The following is an 8907-nucleotide window of genomic DNA, read 5'->3' on the forward strand; positions in this document are numbered from 1 at the left end:
TATTATCATTAGGATATTTTTTAGATAACACAACAATAGATGGGGCCCTCATTTGCACATCTTTTGACATGTTACTCGTAGAATACTTCAAATATCCCTTTATTTTACAATATGTAATCCCTCTTTTAATATTCAAAATTTTAAATCGATACTTCACCATCCATGGCACCTGTTTGTCATTAATTGAACAATAACCATTTCGGTAATAAACTAACTTGCATTGACAATCCCCCAGGGAAAATAAAATACGCCTGCAGACTGCCATTATCATTTAACCTCCGATCATACACGTTTACTCTAACCAACCCACTAGCATTGGGTGCGTAAAGGGGGGAATATTTTATCAATATTTTATTAACCTTAATACTCTTTTGTTTGTATCTCAACCTCAACTGAGAAAATAAATTAGGCAACGCAAGTTCAATACAACTAAAGTCACTTGCTGAAACACCTTTAACAACACCAGTTTTTATATCGTCTACCTCCATTCACCAAAACATTACAAATAAAAGTACATAAATTTAGAATTCTAAACCGTTTTGATGTACATTTGACTCTTTAATGAAATTTTACGTTCTTTTCCACTAACAGTAGCAGCCACTAAATATATGGCACCCTTCTGAATACTTCCAACATTTCCCAACAGTGTATCCTTATAGTCCGTCCCAACATCAACTGGGAAGAACTGGTCCACAACCTTTATTCCATACCGAACGTACTCTTTGTCCTTGCCACCAACAGGCTTAAATCTCATTTTCTTTAACATCCAATACCTGTCGGACTGGTCAAGATCGACAATCCAGGTCTTAGGATTACCCTCACCAACTCCAATAAATATCTTGTCTGGTGTGGGGACGTAATTTGACGAACTATTATCACTTATGACAAAAAATAATACGTGGTGGACCACAACTTCGTCTTTAGCATCTTGTCCCAATTGAATATTCCCAATTAATTTTATACCCTTAACCATGATCTTGTCTGATTGACGGCCACATCTTTTATTACCCAACTCAATACCATTAAGCAATCTCGCCACACCTTTATTGTCAAATTTAACGTCCTTTAATTCTTCAGCATACAGTTGCAACATCCTTACTCCCGCCTTTGCTTTATGTCAATCATTCTTAAAATATCTTTACTTTACAACCACGCAAACCACCACAAACATGACACGTGTATAGCACTATCTAACAAAGGAATCAAAAGTACTCACACCACTCACACTAGGGCCCAAGTGTGACTTCCTTTTTACTACATCCATACACGTGTCCATAAGTATATCAATGGACGACCTAGATCAGCGTGGGGGGTGGGGCGCTGGTAATATTAATATAGCGCCCCCCTAGTCAGACCACTCACACTTGATTTTTTAACTAATAAGGAAGCCTTGTACAGTTGGTGTGAGTTCACTGTTTAACACTACAAAATGCCTTGCCAAGCCTCTTTCCGTTTCTATGCCAAGAATGTTTTCATCACTTATCTACAATGCCCTTGCCCAAAAGAACAACTCTTAGAACTCCTCCAATCTCTTCTCCAACTTGCCTGTCAGCCATACTACATACTTGTCGCAAGGGAGCTCCACGAAGATGGAAACCCTCACCTTCATGCCATGGTTCAATGCATTAAGAAAATCCAAACCTCCAACTAGAGATTTTTTGATCTCAGTGGAACCAACGATAGAATCTATCATCCAAATATAGAAAAACTTCATTCTCCAACAGCAATTCGACAGTATATACAGAAAGGGGGCAACTTCGTGGAATAGGGAGAATTATCATCTAAAGGGAAAAGTCCTTCCAAGAACAGAGATGAACTTTGGTAGGGAATACTTGCAGAAGCAGAATCGGAGGAACAATTCTTTACACTCTACAAAGAAAGATGTCCAAACGATTACGTCACAAAATACCCCCAATTAAAAATATTTTCGAGGGATCATTACAAACAACATATGCCCCCATATACTAGCCTCTTTAATTCATTTCCTTTTCTAAATGAAGAAGTAAAAAAATGGGCAGAAAATAATATTTTGTTTGTAAGTCGAAATTTTGTACAATACAAGTTATGTCAAAATTGTTGTCTCTCCGTTTGGATGGAAGACGACTGGATTAGATTAGGGATATACAAAAATAATATCAACAATTTATATACTGACGAAGAACTATCCTTCTCCTCTAACAACAGGATTCGGAACAGTGGCCCATTCGTCTAATCTCCCTCTACCTCGAAGGACCCTCAAGAACAGGAAAAACCGCATGGGCTAGAAGTCTCGAACAACACAACTACTTCTCCGGCAGAATAAGCTTGAAGGACTACGATCAAGACGCCGTCTACAATATCATAGACGACATCAAGTATTCAACAATCCCGACTGAACTAATGAAGAATCTAGTTGGATGTCAAAGAGACTTCCACGTATTTATCAAATTTCGACCATATCTCACCATTAGAGGAGGAATTCCTTGTATTATATTAACTAATGGAGATAGTAGTTGATTAAATGCAATGTCCCCAAAAATGAGAGAATGGTTTGATGTAAATGTAACCACTGTCATGATTAATAAAAAAAAAATTAATTTTATTTATGAAACCACTCAAACCTTTTATTTAGTTACAACATTTCCCTTATCATCAACTGTTACATCTTTAGTCTCATTACTATTTTTTACACTCATTATTACATTTTGTAAAACATCAGAAAATTCTGCGAGGTCCATAACAACTGATCCTCTTCGATCAACTTCCTCTTTTCTAACACCAACCTCCAAAATCGATGATCCAGGATCAACATCACTAACACCATCACCACCTCTGCATACATCAATCTTAGATAAACTCAGACGACCTCTGTGTTCATGAATAACTGAACCACTCTTCCCAAAACCTCCTAACAACAAATCTCTTCGCCTCTCCGGTAAACCCACAGACATAGTCCGTATCAGAATCGGAATAGCCTTAGTTGGAGCACAGTGCCAAACATCAACATTATCATTAGGATATTTTTTAGATAACACAACAATAGATGGGGGCCTCTGTCATGACCCGAACCCGCCCCCGTGGGTAAAGGACATAACCGACCAGTAATCGTGAAATTACCTACGACCTCAAACCAAACCAAACGTATTTTATCAGAGTTAATGGGGGCCAAACGGAAGCAATTTAAAAACTTTGTGCTTTTTGGCCTTATCAAACTTTCATATCAGACTGGTCTTTCGGCCCTTCCAAACTTGTCATATCAAACTGGCATTTAAGCCTTTCAAACTTGTCATATCAAACTGGCATTTAAGCCTCTCAAAATTGTCATATCAAACTGGCATTTAAGCCTTTCAAACTTGTTAGGTCAAACTTGCATTTAAGCCTCTCAAACTTGTCATAATAAACTGGCATTTAAACCCTTCAAACTTGTTATGTCAGATTGGCATTTAAGCCTTTCAAACTTGTCATAATAAACTGGCATTTAAGCCCTTCAAACTTGTTATGTCAGACTGGCATTTAAGCTTTTCAAACTTGTCATAATAAACTGGCATTTAAGCCCTTCAAACTTGTTATGTCAGACTGGCATTTAAGCCTTTCAAACTTTGTCCACCATTCAAAATTAATGAACTTTACAAAACTTACATAGAAGTAAGCAATTGGACAACAATATGTATTTCAGGTATTACTCACAGTGATCGGTTTGCGGATTTGCCCTGGAGCTCGACCCTACACATTCCATGAACACAAAAGGGTCACTAACAATCCAATCCGTTCTAAATTTACATTTTCCTCATTAGGCTTTATTCTTATCTCTTTAACTCATTTACAATGTTTAACACATGCCTAAGAGTGCTCGCAAGTGAGAGAGAATGGAAAACAAAACACAGAATGCGAAAACAAAATCTCAGAAGACAGGGTCCCCGCTCGAGCGTGGACTACCCCGCTCGAGCGGACCTTTAAGGCCTGCAAAAGTACTTGTTGCATGAAAAATAAGCTCGAGCGTGAAATAGGGCGCTCGAGCGGAAGGCCTGTCTACAAAGCTCCACGCTCGAGCGTGAAATATCCCGCTCGAGCGGACACCAAGTCTGCAAAAAGTACTGGGAGCACGTATTTCCCGCTCGAGCGGTCATTACCCCGCTTGAGCGGACATCAAAGTTCTGGGTTTCCCAGATTGTGTTCTTGAGTTCAAATTCGACTCTCAACCAATATTCCATGCATTTTATAGCTCCAATTCCACACATACTTGTACTAACATGGTATAAACACCAAAACACATCAACATGGAGCTCAATTCCAAAGATTCAACACATGCATGGCTCAAATTGACACCAAACTCAATTCTAACACACACATTCATGCATTCAAAGCTCTTATCTTTATAGATTGTACATGCATGTGATGTCTAGCTCCCATTCTCAACTTAGATGATACCAATGGTGATTATACATGAGCTTCAACTACAAACTTACATGGATCATACCCCTTTGAGCTCAAACATGCAACATCCAAAGCAATTACACACACATTGTGTTCAAATCTGGAAATTCATAACAATTTCCTAAATGCATGTGTTCTAAGACTTCAAATTTAACAAAACCAACTCAATTCATGTTCTTTAACATTTTTCAACTTTGAACTTACAAATTACAAACAAGAGTCCATGAATCCACTCACCTAAGAGCTTTAACACTCAAGCTCTAGCCAAATCTAGAGCTAGATCTTCAAGAGATTCAAGTCTTGAACCAAAATTGCACAACTCTCCCCTTTTTCCTTCTATAGCCGACCCTCCCCTCTCTTATCTTAGAGTTAAAATCAGCCCAAATGAATATAAAAAGGGAATTGAGTGTAGAATGCCCATTTAAAATAAGTCCCACTAGCCAAAAATATAAATATCAAATAATTGGGCACTAAACCATTAATTAAATCAATTTAATCTGACTCGAATCAATTTTCAATTAAATTTCACCATAGGCTCTAAAAATTACGCTAATCATAATGGCGTAATCAATTTCGGGTTCTGTGGCCGATAAGGCCTTCAATTTAATTTCCAAGGCAGATAATCAAACAGATATTCCTACGGTGAACAGATAGAAATTCAAAACCACATATTTTCACATAATGATGCACACAATCATATTAATCACATAATCATACTCAAATTAATGACCAATTAGCATACCACGGAATAGGGGTATCACAGTCTTCCCCCCTTTAGGAAGTTTGGTCCTCCAAACTTAGTTTACCTTCGTCGGGAAACAAATGTGGATAGCGTAGTCGCATTTCCTCCTCTTTTTCCCACGTGGCATCCGTCCCATAGTGTTCTTTCCATTTAACTTTCACCATTAGGATGGACTTGTTTCTCAGTTGCTTCACTTGCCTGTCAACAACTCGTTCCGGCCATTCAGCGTACTCCATATTTTCATCCAAAGCTACCCGGTGATAGTCAATCACATGAAGCGGGTCTCGGAGGTAACCCCTCAACATCGACACATGAAACACATTATGGATTTTTTCAAATCCCGGTAGCAAAGCAACTCTATAAGCAACTGGACCGAGCCTTTCCAAAATCTAAAACGGCCCAATGTAACGGGGCGACAACTTGCCCTTCTTTCCAAACCTGATTTGGCCTTTTACTGATGACACACGAATAAACACATAGTCACCGACCTCATACTCAAGAAGTCTCCTTCGGACATCCGCGTAGTTCTTTTGTCGGTCCTGAGCTGTTTGGAGCCTTTGTCAAATGACCTTGATTTTCTAAGAAGTGTTTTGCACAATTTCAGGCCCAAGCAAAGCTCTATTCCCGACCTCTGTCCAACAAATAGGTGATCTACACCTCCTACCATACAAAGCCTCGTATGGTGCCATACCGATGCTGGAGTGGAAGCTGTTATTATAAGCAAATTCTGCAAGTGGCAAATAGTCTTCCCAACTCCCTTGAAAATCCAAAGCACACATCCGAAGCATATCTTCCAAAGTCTGTATTGTTCGTTCCGATTGCCCATCTATCTGTGGGTGGAATCCAGTACTAAATCTCAATTCTATTCCCATAGCTTCCTGCAAACTCTTCCATAATCTAGATACAAATTTTGGATCTCTATCTGACACAATGGATACCGGAACTCCGTGTAAACGGACAATCTCATCAACATAAATAGTAGCCAATCTATAAGCATTAAACGTGGTTCTAACTGGCAGAAAATGTGCAGATTTAGTCAGTCTATCAACTGCAACCCAAATAGAATCCATACCACGCAAAGTCCGAGGTAAGCCAACAACGAAATCCATAGTCACATGCTCTCACTTCTATTCAGGAATAAGGAGAGGTTGTAGTAGACCGCCTGGTTTCTGATGTTCGGCTTTAACCTGCTGACACTGAAGGCACTTGGACACATATTCCGCAATTTCTTTCTTCATTTTAGGCCACCAATAGGTTTGTTTCAAATCCCGATACATTTTATTGTTACCCGGATGCATAGCCAATGCCGATTTGTGGGCTTCATCTAAAACTCTCTTCTTCAGTTCCAGAATATCTGGGACACATATTCTGTTCCGAAATCTCAACACTTTATTCTCAATGCTAAACTCTGCCTTCGGATTTGTCTCAAATTCATCAATCACTTTCCTGAGGAATTCATCCTCCTTCTGTTTCTGCTTGATTTCATCAATAATTACCGGCTCGGCTGTTATAGCGGCTATCAATCCGCCCTGTTCGCACATTACCACTTCGATTTCAGACCTCTCAAAATCTTGCAAGATTTCTTTCTGTTCAGTAAGCAAACAAGCCACACTTCCTGTTGATTTTCTGCTCAAGGCATCAGCAACTATATTGGCTTTCCTGAGGTGGTACTGAATCTCAAGATCATAGTCTTTTATCAGCTCAAGCCATCTCCTTTGTCGCATATTTAGCTCTTTCCGTGTAAAGAAGTATTTCAGGCTCTTGTGATCTGTGTAGACTTCACACTTTGCCCCATACAAATAATGCCGCCAGATTTTCAAAGCAAAAACAACTGCGGCTAATTCTAAGTCATGTGTTGGGTAGTTTTTCTCGTGCAGTCTCAACTGTCGGGAGGCGTAAGCAATAACCTTTCCGTTCTGCATTAACACACAACCCAAACCTTTATAAGATGCATCACTGAAAATCACAAAATTTTCCGTACCTGAAGGTAGTGTCAAAATCGGTGCGGTGGTCAATCTTGTTTTCAATTCATGAAAGGCTGATTCTCTTTCATCGTTCCACTCAAAAGGTTGCCCCTTGCGTGTCAGTTGGGTAAGAGGCACAGCTATTTTTTAAAAATCCTTCACAAACCTCCTGTAGTACCCAGCTAAACCCATAAAACTGCGAACTTCTGTTATATTGGTCGGTGTAGGCCAATTCACAATTGCCTTTATTTTCTGTGGGTCCACTGAAATCCCTTCTCTGTTGGTCACATACCCTAAGAAAACAACTTCATCCAACCAAAACTCACATTTCTTTAGTTTAGCAAACAATTTCCTTTCCCTAAGTATTTGCAGGACAGTTCTCAAATGCTGTTAATGTTCAAATCTATCTGTAGAGTATATCAAAATGTCATCAATAAAGACTACGACAAATTCATCAAGGTAGGTCTTAAAAATACGGTTCATTAAGTCCATAAATGCTACCGGAGCATTAGTCACTCCAAATGGCATAACAAGAAACTAGAAATGGCCATACCTTGTTCTAAACGCTGTTTTCTCAACATCTTTTGCCTTTACTTTCAACTGATGGTACCCAGACCTCAAATCAATCTTGAAAAACATCTGTGATCCCTGTAACTGGTGAAATAAATCATCAATATGGGGTAGGGGGTACTTGTTCTTTGTCGTTACCTTATTCAGTTCCCGGTAATTGATGCACAAACGCAAAGTTCCATCCTTCTTTTTCACAAATAATACTGGTGCACCCCAAGGCGAAGTGCTAGGTCATATAAACCCCTTGTCAAGCAGGTCTTGCAACTGTTCTTTCAATTCTTTCATTTCGGTAGTAGCCATTCTGTAGGGAGCTTTAGAAATAGGTTGGGTGCCTGGCATAGTCTCAATTGTAAATTCTATCTCCCTGTCTACCAATTCCCCTGGTAATTCATTTGGAAACACATCCGGAAATTCTCTAACGACAGGAATATCATTCAATTCAACATTCACAGATTGTTCAGACAACACATAACACAAATAACCCTGGCACCCCTTCCTGATCAGTTTACATGCTTTCATTGCAGATATCAAATAAGGTGGAGGCACTACCCCATTACCCACAAACACAATCTCTTTATGTTCTGGTGGTTTAAATACAACTCGTTTTGTCACACAATCGATGGTGGCACAATACTTGGTCAACCAATCCATGCCCAAAATTACATCAAAATGCCTAAAGTTCAAGGGCAACAAATCTACATATAGGATAACATCCTCAACACGCATTTCACAAAATCAGTATATAGATTCACACAATACAGATTCCCCAGATAGAGCAGACACACATAGCAGATATGGCAATGGTTCTAAGGGTTTATTCAGTCTAGATGCAAATGCACATGGCACAAAAGAATGTGTGGATCCGGAGTCAATTAACATAAAAGTATCCTGATTACATATAGAAATAGTACCTGAGACAATTGCATTGGCATTCCGTGTATTGCCCAGAACAAGTGCAAAAACTCTCCCATGTCTTACGGTATCCCCGGTGGTAGGGGATCTCAAAGTGTTTCCTGGCTTTGGGATCGATGTAGTGGAACTAGCAGCCTTCTTTCCTCCATTCTGATTACAATCTCGGGCCATGTGCCCTTGTTTACCACACTTGAAGCAGGCCCCTGATACACGGTAACAAACTCCATGGTGCCTTTTGCTGCAAATGTTGCACATGGGAGATGTGTCTTGGGAAGAATTCGAGGTATTTGAGGAGCCCATGTTTTG

This window comes from Camellia sinensis, chromosome 8 (assembly GCF_055761805.1).
Source record: "Camellia sinensis isolate YWXY chromosome 8, ASM5576180v1, whole genome shotgun sequence".
NCBI classification, from domain to species: domain Eukaryota; kingdom Viridiplantae; phylum Streptophyta; class Magnoliopsida; order Ericales; family Theaceae; genus Camellia; species Camellia sinensis.